General features: G+C 35.4%; 2 pseudogenes; both read right to left on the reverse strand.

The window, feature by feature from the left end:
- Positions 1–7,047: 7,047 nt before the first annotated feature.
- Positions 7,048–7,909, reverse strand: LOC149206130 (sucrose synthase 1 pseudogene; annotated as a pseudogene).
- A 3,062-nt stretch (positions 7,910–10,971) lies between these two features.
- On the reverse strand, positions 10,972–11,546 carry LOC149206131 (mitochondrial phosphate carrier protein 3, mitochondrial pseudogene; annotated as a pseudogene).
- Between the last annotated feature and the right edge of the window lie 950 nt (positions 11,547–12,496).

The following is a 12,496-nucleotide window of genomic DNA, read 5'->3' on the forward strand; positions in this document are numbered from 1 at the left end:
TCACGCTATCATTTAGGAGCACCACCAAGTCATGGTAACTAGGTATTCTTCCAGTTTTTATGTTATGTAAACTTTGATAAATAAATATTTTTATATGTTTTTGATGCTTTTAATATGTTGCAATGAATATATATATATATATATATATATATATATATATATATATATATATATATATATATATATATATATATATATATATATATATATATATATAAAGATACACAGAGAGAGAGAGAGAGAGAGTTGTCAAATATGTTGTTGTTTTTTTATGCAATGAAAATTTTGAAACATAATCTAAATGAAGGGTCCATTGACTGTCTAGATGGTTTCAAAGCATCCAAATTCAAAATTTGAGGCCTAAAACTCACCTATGCACCTAATAGAAATACCTTAAAGAGCCTAAAACCCACTTATAAACCTTCACTCTATTATTGAAGTAGACATAAAAGTTCTTTGGCTCTTAAGACAACTCCTTTGGAGAGTCTCTATAACAATATGTTGCATGGAAAATAATTTTGTGACCCATGGAAGATCTTGATTACAACCATTCGAAACCATGTTTATGCATCACTATAATGTTGACTACAAAACCCAAACCCAAGAGCCTTCTTATTGAAAAAAAATAATTTTACTTTGGAAAGATCCAAAACAATTTGTAATAATCCTATAATATCTTGAATTTCAATTGCAAATAATCAAGAAATTGTAAGGTTACCTAGAGAAGGATTTAGAAAAATCTATGATTTTCTTGTTGGCCTATTCTAACTTCTTGTCCAATAGATTACTAAGTATAAGACAAATAAATAACTAATAAGGATTATGAGGTTTAACTTAAAAAAGAAAAGAAATGAAGGTACAAGGAAAAAAAATTGTTTAAATATTTATAACATAAAAAGAATAATTATTTTGTAAGAAAAAAAATAAACTGTTTTTGAATATATATAAAATTAATTAATTAAAGTGTTGTTATATAAGTTTAACGGAAACAATGATTATATGTATATATTACCTAGAGAGAGACTTATATTCACCAAACAAAAGTATATAATAGAAGTATATATTGTTATATAAATTTAATCACAATAAAACATATACTAGGCATATTTATTATTTTATAAAATGTTAAGAAAATAGATTTAAATAATAGATATACAATTCTACATATATAAATTTTTAAACATTGGTTAAAGAAATATTTTGTTGAATAAGAATTATTAGTCCTTACCTACTACAATGCACTAACTATAGTGATTGCTTCCTAGTTGAATTCATATTAATTTGTGTTGATCAACCTTCTTAGCTAAAATTTAACCAAACTTTTCGTGGACAAATTCCCTTCATCAAAATTTAACTAAAGTTTTGGATTTGACCTCTTATTGGAAACTTCACCTATCTCTAAGAAGCATTACAATGGATATCCAAAATTCATTAGTAAAAAATAAAGTAATATATATGAAATTAAGCTAATACTAACTTTATCTTAACATTAGTCTAAAATATTGAATGTTTTGTTTAAAAAAATATTGTTTTGATAAGAGACTTCTTTGTATACACAAAGTTATGCCATTTAATTGTGAAGTGGCTATCAAGTGTAGCCACATGTACTTTTGCCTTAGGCTCAACATGTGCCTCCCCTAGTTACACTATCTCATCCCACAACCCTAGGTTCAGTCGTCATGCTACTTACTTTACCCAAAATGATGACAATCTTGTAGTTTGTACCTTATATTTTAATCTCTAGAATTGATTTCAGTACCACATGTAATTTCACTAAATGAGTGCTCTCAATACCTTTTATAACATGGTTTTCCTTTTCTAGCTAGGCTTTTTTCTCTTACAACAACTTTTGAATTGTATTATCATCCTACAATAAAGTCTTCACAACCTAAAGTAAACTAGATTTTCACCTTTCGTAACAAAATTACCTCTCCCCTATACCTAGAAATACAAAAAATTGCCTCTCACATATACATAGAAATTCATTTATTTAGAAGCATTCCTTTTTGTTTGTACATATAATTAATTTATTCTAAAGAATAACATTAGAATTGAGAATTTACATCAGTGTATAACTTGGCCCTGAAAAAAGCTTATATTTTCCATAAAACAATTTTCAATATATAATAAAAGGTTTAGAATACTACATATCAACATATATTGGAATGCTTAAAAATGCATTGAATTCAAAAATGGATTGAAATTTTTAATAGATTAGTGGAACAAACTAAGTAAAAAGATTGTAAACTAATTCAAGAAGTGGATGCTTATTTTTCTCAATCATGGTTTATGTTCATAGCACAAGAGCATGACTTATAAAAGGTATAAATAATATTCTTCACTGGTTGTTATAAAATTCACCCAGTCACAGAAACAGAGGTGGAGGCAGGACCAATAGCTTAGTCAGTTGTCCATTCTTTATGTGTATTTCCTTCTCAGGTACTAGCGATCGGACGTTGCCAAAAACTCATCAGTTATGGTGCTAAGAAGAAGTAAGATTCATTCACTCTTTTTGTATTTACTATTTAATGAAGCAAGAACAACTTTGCAAGCACAACTTTGAATTCAATTAGCATTGAAGAAAAACCTCCAATGAAGTGAATAGTTAAAATTACAGTTACATTGTGCAAAACTTATCTTAAATTAGCTTTTCTATCCATTTCTTTGCTATGACTTTCCAAGTGATTTACACTATAGTGAAAGAAATTTTTAATTTTCTAACTAAATTAACAGTTGAGATGTGGTGCTTTCATGACCGTGGCATTGCTTGTGATAAGAAAGCACTCATGGTAAGTCTGGAAAAAAGGTTTTCATCCAGAATACAATATTTAGTGTAATCAATACCTAAAGCAAGACAATCGCTACAACCTCCATAGAGCCTAAATGAGCATGACCACTTGATTGAGATCTATCTTGTTAATTTTTGGGTGCGAGTGACGAATGGATTTGTTGTTAGACTGAACTAGTTGATAGATTGACTCTTCTTAGCTTGACTTAACCTATCAGACAAGTGAAAGCAAGGAAAATAGGTTTCCGGGAGAGTTTTATTGGAGTCATTATTCCTTTATAGCAAAAAATACAAGAAGCATATGAACTAGTTTCTACTTGGTGCCTTTCCAGTTACCTGTACCTATACCTGCATGGAAGAATTCTTTGAGTTTGAACTAAATATTTTGTCATGTAAAAAGTGGAAATATGGTGCTATTGTTCAATATTTATTGCTTGCATTTCAAGCTTACATATTGATTATCTTACTAATATTCTCTTGGCTTACCTACAATAACAAAGGTGAAGCACCTAGGGTTGCATGCACTCCCTCACATGCTTACTAAAAAAAGGTTTTTCATTTATTATATTTATTATTGTTTTTTGTTAATATTCTTTTTCAAATTGCGATGATTATTACTGCATTCATTATGCATTCATTCATTTAATTGAATGAATAAATAGAAGAAATGGCACGATATTTTATGTAGAGTAAATAATAAAAATAAAAACATATATACAAAATCACTAATTCTTAGAAAATTGTGTGCAATTTCGTACGTTGCACACTTTACATTTGTCCACTTCATTGTTTACCTAGATGCCACTATGCCATCTTAAACCTTGCTCCTATTTCAAGGTTACTATTGGTTAGCTGTTTCTTGTGCACTAGGTGAGGTATTCAATTGTGAAATATTCTTGGAGGAACCTTATATTGTCCCCGACTCCAATTGGGCAACACCACTCCACAATTTTGCAAAACCATTTAATTATTAAGAAATAATATGTTGAATCGTACATGAACATTTTAGCGAACGTGAAACTTGGGCCTATAATTTAATTTATTAATATATGCAACGCTATATGTATTATGTCAAAAAACAATTAATTAATTTCAACAAGAAACATATAAATATTTACATAAAACTTTAGCTACGGTTGATAGTTATATATAGCATATAAACTATTCCATGGCAAGTGCATACAACAAATATCCATTTGAAGATTTATTATTTAGACATATAATTAAATAAAAAAATAACATAAAATATAACGTGGAACAGTGAATATTTATCTGTGGAAATGGTTCAAGTCATTGCGGTCTCTCCATGTTCCTCCCAATTATAGAATGAGTGGCTCATAATATTAATCAACCACCTTCCCCAAGCTGGGGTAGCAACTCCATAGGAAATAGTTGACTAATAACAACAAAAAACCCTAGCCTCATCACCAACCATAAGAGGTTCAATCTCTAGATATAGGTTCATGTCCCTTTGATGCACACCCAAGTGGCATAACCTTAATCCCTCAGTGGTGGCCACATTCCAAAGAGACTTGTCATTGCCTAGGATAGTGTTTGCCTACAAATCCGAGTGTAGCAACTCAACCAAAAATCTCCACAGCTCAATCCCTACAAGGATTCACCAGCTATCTCCAACTGAGTTCCTAACCCATGTCACCAAACCATATCTAGGGACAACAACTCTCACAGTCACCAAACTCTAGAAGTGTTCCTAGAAAATAGAGCAATAAGCTCTAGAAACATCACTCATCTAGAGCCCAACCAGAGACTCCCTAGCTCCTTCATTCCTTGCACCAAATAATTAATGGAATTCTATAGGTGGACTACTAGCGCAAAATCATTGTGTTATTTTCCTTGTTGACTAAATACACCCTAATGCATCAAAATATCGATGCATGATAATTATAACCATAGTGGCTGAATGAATGAATAACCATGGACACCCATGTATAATAATAATGCCCCCATCATAAAAGGAACCTATACTCCCTTTATAATGCTTGGCTTTCACTTGACAAGTGTCTCTTCCTAAAGCCACATGGGCCAAGGGTACACACATAACCAAATCTTGATTGTGTCATTTTTCCCTTTGGGTTGTGCCCCCATACTCTTTCTGTGGAGTTGGTTTTGTGGCTATCCTTATTTTATTATTATTATTATTATAAGTTTTGTACACAATAATTACAATTTGGCTCTCCAACCACTTTAGCCATTAAGGCACATATGTCCAAGCTTGCTGGCCCCACAATATATTTATCATCTACATGGACACATAAACCACATAATATAATTCTGACTCATCAACCTAAATATCACTTTAGCTTATTTACTTAAATGCTTTAACCTTATCATTCAATATTCAACCTACCAACCTAGCCATGTGAATACTTCCATAAACACCCCAAGCTCAATATCCACATATATACATATACAATACAAGGATAAAAAAAAGTGTTACATTCTTCCCCTTTTATTTTATGGATTGTCCTCAATTCATGACATATCCATAATTTGAATTTGTTGAGGCAAAATAACCTAAGCTCCATGTCCTCGTACACGGCTTCATTCCACAATTCTAGTGTCGTCTACACATGATTAGGATCTTCCGTCATATTCTACGATGTGATTCTCTAACTAAACATCCCTTCATTTATTGGTGGTTTCTCCTCTTTTATATAGATAAAAGAAATGCCCTATTGTAGTGAACAATAAATAGAGCTTCAAACTCTACAATATATAGAGCTTCAAACATGCATACAATAAAAAGTAGCCAAACCATCAAATATCGGCGATGTCCTTACATTCATACCTAGCAGTTCCATGCTGGGTTCCAACTATATTTTGAAAACCAAAACGTCATGTGTTAATTCAACGTATTATTTGCACACAATCGATGAAGGTGGGGAGTTTGTATATACATATTCAAATTTATAAAAAATTGCGTGGAACTGATGTATTGAACACCATATAAACACCATGAAAGTCCGTACTTCATATAGATTCGTTCAATATTCGATCTTATATGTGCAATGCCTTGTAACCCCAAGCATTATCCTACCCTTGCATGTAGTTTTAATATATTTTGACGCACCTTAAACCTTGTAACCATGAAGACTTCATACCACATTGTAACTCTGCCTTTTCCATTGATTTTTATGATGGGCTATATATACATATAAACATCGACATTTTTAATAGCACCAAACCTCCTTAGATCCATGTTCATCGAGGCATGCAAGGGTTCCATTTTTGGAATCCTCGTAAAATTTCACTTCGCCATTCAAATGGAAACTTACACCCGGTAACATTATAATTTATACTTCATCTGGATGGGAGGAGGTTCATATGTTTATCACCCCTCTTTTTTTAAATATATACAATACACATAAAGGACACATATATAAGGTATTATGCAAATACAAAAATTGAGAAAAACATATACCCTATCGTAATGTCCCCCTTCGACTTCTGTCGTTTGATATGGAATCGGTGTGGGGTTGCATGGCTGTAACCTCTAAAAGAAATATTACATAAAGTGTGTCCCCCATTCTAATTTGATATGCTTCGAATTCCATATTTCTTTGCGACTTTGATATTTAGAAAAAAATCAACATTCAACTTTTATACAACGAGTCTTAAACAAATTTTAATGTAATGGATTCGAGGTCTAGGTAGAATAGGTGGGTGGCCATATATATGATAAAAATAGCTAAAACACACAATTACAGAGACTCAATCATATATTATGCACAAATGGTGTATGTGCAAACACACTCACACACACAAATTTACATTTAGATTACTCTATTAAATAGAGTTTCTAAGATCTAACTTATTCCCAAATTAGATAGAGAGGTTGAGAGAATTTCTCAACCATCACAAACCAACTTCTTAAATATGGAATGTAAGCATTAACTCCAACATCCCCCCTTAATGATTACATTACATGAAAATAACAAAATAATCAAGCTTATCAGTAGATGCTCCATCAAGTTGCCTCATAACCCTCGGAAAGGTGTAGTTGGCAAGTTGGATTCCCGAGTTCCCTTCCTCAACTCCCGAATCAAGGACCTCCCGAAGTCAATTATTGGACAGCATCCGAATCTGTCGCATAACCTCATTAGGAAACCACTTCCACGTCTACCACTAATGAGGGATCCTTCCCTAGATCCGCAACTGCCATACTATCTGGACAACCATCCATATTGAGCCTTACTACTACTTCTTGATTTCTTCAAAACATTTTATAATAATGGAAATTAAACTAATATAATCACAAATGTATTTTCCATCTGTTCTCTGTCCGGCGTTGTAATTGAAAAAGTAACTGGCATTGTCCACCCAAACTGACGTTCTCTGAATTTAAGGACAAACACCACTCTGTAGTTGGTATCCGGAGACAAAAGCCTGCAGTCGATTTGACCACGGACCTCCAACCACGAAACCACTGTTAATTCCGCAAGCACCTCGAATCTGGAGTCGTGTCCGTCTCCACGAGCAAAACGCCAATATCGTTCGTCGTCGCCCCAAATGATAGTTAAGGCTCTTGCAGATAACATGTAACCCAATTTCGATGGGGATCCTTCCAGATTTCTGTACTTTAAGCTGTAAAACATCTCCAGATAGCGGCGTGTCTCTCGCCTTTCAAGTTTTGATACATACTTCCAAAACCCATAAACTCCAGACAGCGTCATTAATCTGTCGGCATAAATCTGCCATGTATACTTTTCATAGATACGCTGTAGACCACCATTAGAGATCTTCTCCCAATGACTGGGATCTGTCTTGCACTTCTCGAAAAATTCAGCAATGCGTTCAGTTGCAGAAACGCCATGGTAGGGATCAATATGAAATCCGGACACCCCATCCACAATAATTTCAGCAGGACCCCCATTACAGGTTGCGAATGTAGGAAGACCACATGTCATTGCTTCAACAACAGTAAGCCCAAAAGCTTCATAAAGTGCAGGCTGTACAAAGGCACCCCTGGTGTCACAGATGTAGCGGTAAAGCTCACCGTTCCGCACTCTATTCTTTTGTGCATATATCCATCTGAACTGACCATTCAGGTTATACTCTTTAACTAGTCTATGCATTTTTTCAATTTCGGCCACTTCTTCTCTGTCTAATGTCGCGCGGCATAGTAAAGGAGAAAATGGCAGATATACAGCTCTCTGGCAGGTCCAGCATACATGTCTCGCGTTTGCGTTCAGCACCGGGCATTAAAAGACAGAAATAAAAAACAACGTCGATTATGATGGACAAACACAAAAAAAAAAATGGATTTGGACTCACAATACACAGGCCTCTGATCCTGTGCTCTGATACCATGATAAAAATAGCTAAAACACACAATTACAGAGACTCAATCATATATTATGCACAAATGGTGTATGTGCAAACACACTCACACACACAAATTTACATTCAGATTACTCTATTAAATAGAGTTTCTGAGATCTAACTTATTCCCAAATTAGATAGAGAGGTTGAGAGAATTTCTCAACCATCACAAACCAACTTCTTAAATATGGAATGTAAGCATTAACTCCAACAATATATATATATATATATATATATATATATATATATATAACATTTTAAAATAAAATTGAACACCTTGTTCATAGAGATTGTGTCTGTAATTGACTTGGAACCTTCAAAGGGTAGAATTCGCCAATTCCGCAAAATGTCCATGTAATTAGTTCATATGACTCGTGTGTAACAACCCCTAGCTGACTTTCTATGTAAATAAAAATAAGACGAAGGTCATGGGACATGTATACCAATCTTAATGTTGTGAAAAACCTAGTTATGGGTATCAATGTTAATTAATTAATGGTAGAGGAAATTGACAAAAGCATTGGAAAAGGCAAGGAGGAAATAATTAACATTTGTTTATGAAAATAAAGGAAAATAGGAGAAAAGGGAGATGAAAGGTCACATATTTGCATGAGAGGGAAATTGAAGGGAAAATGAAGGAAACTGAAGAAGATAGAGGCTTCAATGATAAAAAGGCTTATGAGGATCAGTTCACACCTCTCGCTGGTTTATCTTTTGTCAGTTTAGTTTTGGGAGCTCTCTTCTATTCTCACATTCTCTCATACCCTTGCACACTTAGAGCATTCTTCGAGCATGCTTGGATCACTCTACTTTTCACTTGGGTTGGCGAAAGAAGGCAAAGGATAGAAGGAAGGCGCAAGGGAATAGGTCGATCAAGAACTACAATGGGATTGCTTGCAAGTAACAAGTTGCACGTGTGATTTTCTTGTTGATTTATAGATGCATGGTAGATGCATGTTCTTTTCTCGTTATCTGTTGTCATTGACATGTAGGATTGCATAGATTGACAATGGTTTTATCCTTTCCTTGTCATTTCCTATATATCCATGGTGTTGTGGGGTTTCTCCCACTTTATTGTTTTCTGGTTGGTACTCAAAATTCTGTATTGATGTGGGTTGGAACAAATTCTCTAGAAACCTTGGAACCACCTGGGTTGAGATACTAGTCCCCGGAGTTGGGTTGGATAAATTCTCTGGAGCCTTGGAAGCCTATGGGTTGAGTTACTAGTTCTTGGAGCCCTAGATAACCTGGGTAGAGATTGATTTGGTTGGTGTTAGTGATGTACGAATGTGAGGTGGAATCACTGATCAAGGGTTGAGGTGGTTTGGCCTCTAGAAGCCATGTTTTGGTTTTCTTTGGTTTATTCCATGAGATCTGACATTCATGATTGTAATATGGCATAGGGGTGATTGGGTGAAAGAGAGATTTGTTTAAGCCAAGTCTATGGTTGGGGGTTATGTGGAGGTCCTTGACATGGTTGGTAACTTCATATGCTAATAAGAGTTATTATTCTATTTTGATTCATGCATATTTTTAGTGATTAGGTTGGTGATATTATGGTTGAGTTTCCATGGTTTCTATCATAGTTATATGTTAGTTCTATCCTAGTTATGTGATGTATGTTACTTATGGCTCTTGACATGCTTGATGAATCTATGAATGGTCAATGAATACATGGACAAAAAATGTTATTAGAACTATTATGAGAGTGAATTATGCCTTATTGGTGATTCTCATAAAATTTTCAGTCTCCTATGATCAGATATGAATTCATGACCTATAGCTTACATATTTTTCATGTGTTCGACTAAATACCTATTATTTTCTATGCAGTATTAGTGAAGTTTTACCTTCAATTTTGAATGCTTAGCTTTTTTTTCATGTCATTAATGATTCTAAGAAGTTTGAGGATATTTTGAGTAGTGGTCTGGAGGCTGGCCTGAAATTGTGCGTTATATCTCAGGACCACACCCTCTGAACATGAAATTTTTGGTCACAACCGCACTTAGGCAATGTTGTGCATGTGGTTGGAGGCTTATAACTACATGGAGGTCTTGTCATGTGTGTGGTTGGTGGTTAGGTTGTGTTAGAATGAGCTCCAAGTCAGGGTTTGATCACCTAGGGTGGTTCTTTGGCCCCTGAGTGTCTTGTAGCCTCGAGGGATATTGTGAGTTATCAATCGGTGGTTAGTTGTAGGCCCCAATTCCTTAATGTTGGACACCTAATCCTAAAGGGTTAGTGTGGAAGCTGAAAAGACTAAGCAGTCCAAGAGACCTTGGGATCTGAAACCCAAGAGTCAGATATTGTACTATAAATGTAAATCAATTGTTAATAAAAATCGCATTTGCATGATTTATCCTTCATATCTTTTGTGCTATCCATGTGTGTTTAACATGGTATCAGAGCCGCTTGTTTTTCTGTGGCCTGTTATGTGCATGTCAGTACTGCGCCCTCTGCCCTACTGAATGTGCTATACACCTGAGCGTTGATGCGTTTTTTACCTGAGCGTTGATGAATGCATAGAAGCGTTGTTACTGGTGCGTTTTTTACTGCCTCTCTACGCATGAATATTGGTGCCTGACATGGTGACAGCTGTGGGATTAAACGCTGCCCTCTCTCACGCTGCTGACCTGATTTGAAACGCTGCTCCTCTCTGCCATAAGGTATTTTTAATCATTGTCTGCACTCTGCGCTCACTGAGCTAAACATAATTGCCTGACTGCATTCTGGAAACGCTCTCTCTCTGCCTCTGTCGTTCTGTCTCTGCGCTGTTCCTGACATAACGCTCTCTGGCTGCCTCTGTCCTGCTTTGTAACTCCTTTGCATCGATTTTTCCACTATTACGACTCTGCCATCAGATAGAAACTCTTTGTAAAATGGGGCTGTGTTTGCACCCTAACTTTGACAGCTTCAAATGGGCAGAGAGCTATATCGGCAATAAATTCTGCTGAAGCAGAACCTGCCAGATATATTAAGGTCCTGCGCTCTTCTGCTTTCTTGGGTCCGAGCATATCCGAATATAATAGCTTGAAGAATTCATAGAATCCAAACTTGAGGGCACCTTGAACGCTGTACCCCAAGAGGGTCGGCAGCCATCCTGTGAATAAGGCTCCCACGCCATGTTTATTCACTAACTCAACAAATCCAGTCCTAATGCTCCTGTACTTCGATGGATTTGCGGATGTATAGAGGATGTATAGATGAGTTGTCAGTTTCAACGGCGTGTTCAGATCTTCGTGTCTCTTTTGGCCATCCGCCGAGTTATTATTCTTTGTAGAGAATTTAGTGGGGCAGCTTTGAATTAATTTAAAAATAGGCTACTCGAAATCAAAATCAGTGAGCAGGGCGAGGAGTGGTTCTTCTGGTAAATTCAAAGTCAAGTTCAGTGGGAAAGAAACCGGAGAAATGCCTTCATGGTGCCTCCACGTAGGATCGAACTGCGGACCTTATTCTGGTTACGTCAACTGTTATTGCTGAGGAACTCAACGTTGCTAAAGTAGCCGCAGCATGCAAAATCCGTCTTTGGCATCACGGTGTTGATTCTGAGTGTTTCATCCTCGTTATAAAAGTCATGAAACGAGGACTCGTCTTACAGATGGTGAACCCCATAAGCCCCTGATTATACATGTTGGACGCCTTAGAGTTGAAAAGAATTTGCGTTGTTTTTTATAATGCAGATAGACTACCTGAAGTCCGACTTGTATTTACAAGAGATGGACCGTAGAGAAAGGGACTCGAAGAAATGTTTATAGGCATGCCAAATGTATGATGCTATTTATTATCTCTGTATTCTTTTCTTGAAGAACTGATTGATCCAGAGGATGTCCTATCTACTTTCCCCTAAATTTGAAGAAATCGAGTGACATTTCAGAAAGCCGCCTCAAGAAAAGGTTCCACCTATCTTTCTTGCCCCAAATAACTTAGAATCGCAACTTTGTAAAATTGCCCAATACAATATTTATGGGACTGTTCAGAGATTTTATGTAGGATTTAATATATCAAGCATTGATGTCTGAGAGTACATAAAAACCTGGAGAATAAAAGGCCTTGACACACCAATGCTTCCGACATAGATAGACGACGTGGCTTCAATCTCTTTTGCATATTGGGAGTAGATCGTATGGTATGGTATTGTATGTTATGCGGACGAATGCATGTTTATCAGTTTTGTGGAGTTTATGCGCTGTGCGCTGTTTTGAAGTGATATATATATACGGTGATATATATATTGGTAGCATGATATATATTATGCGCTGTGCGCTGTTTTAAAGTGGTTATATACAGTGATATATTGAATGCGCAGTTTTAATATTGAATGTGCGTTGAATTTCATATGCAGTGGTGCAGTCAATTGAATGGTTTTGA

The sequence above is a fragment of the Pinus tabuliformis genome, chromosome 1_2 (genome assembly GCF_031772625.1).
Source record: "Pinus tabuliformis cultivar Carrire ecotype Pingquan chromosome 1_2, CPIR1, whole genome shotgun sequence".
NCBI classification, from domain to species: Eukaryota; Viridiplantae; Streptophyta; class Pinopsida; order Pinales; family Pinaceae; genus Pinus; species Pinus tabuliformis.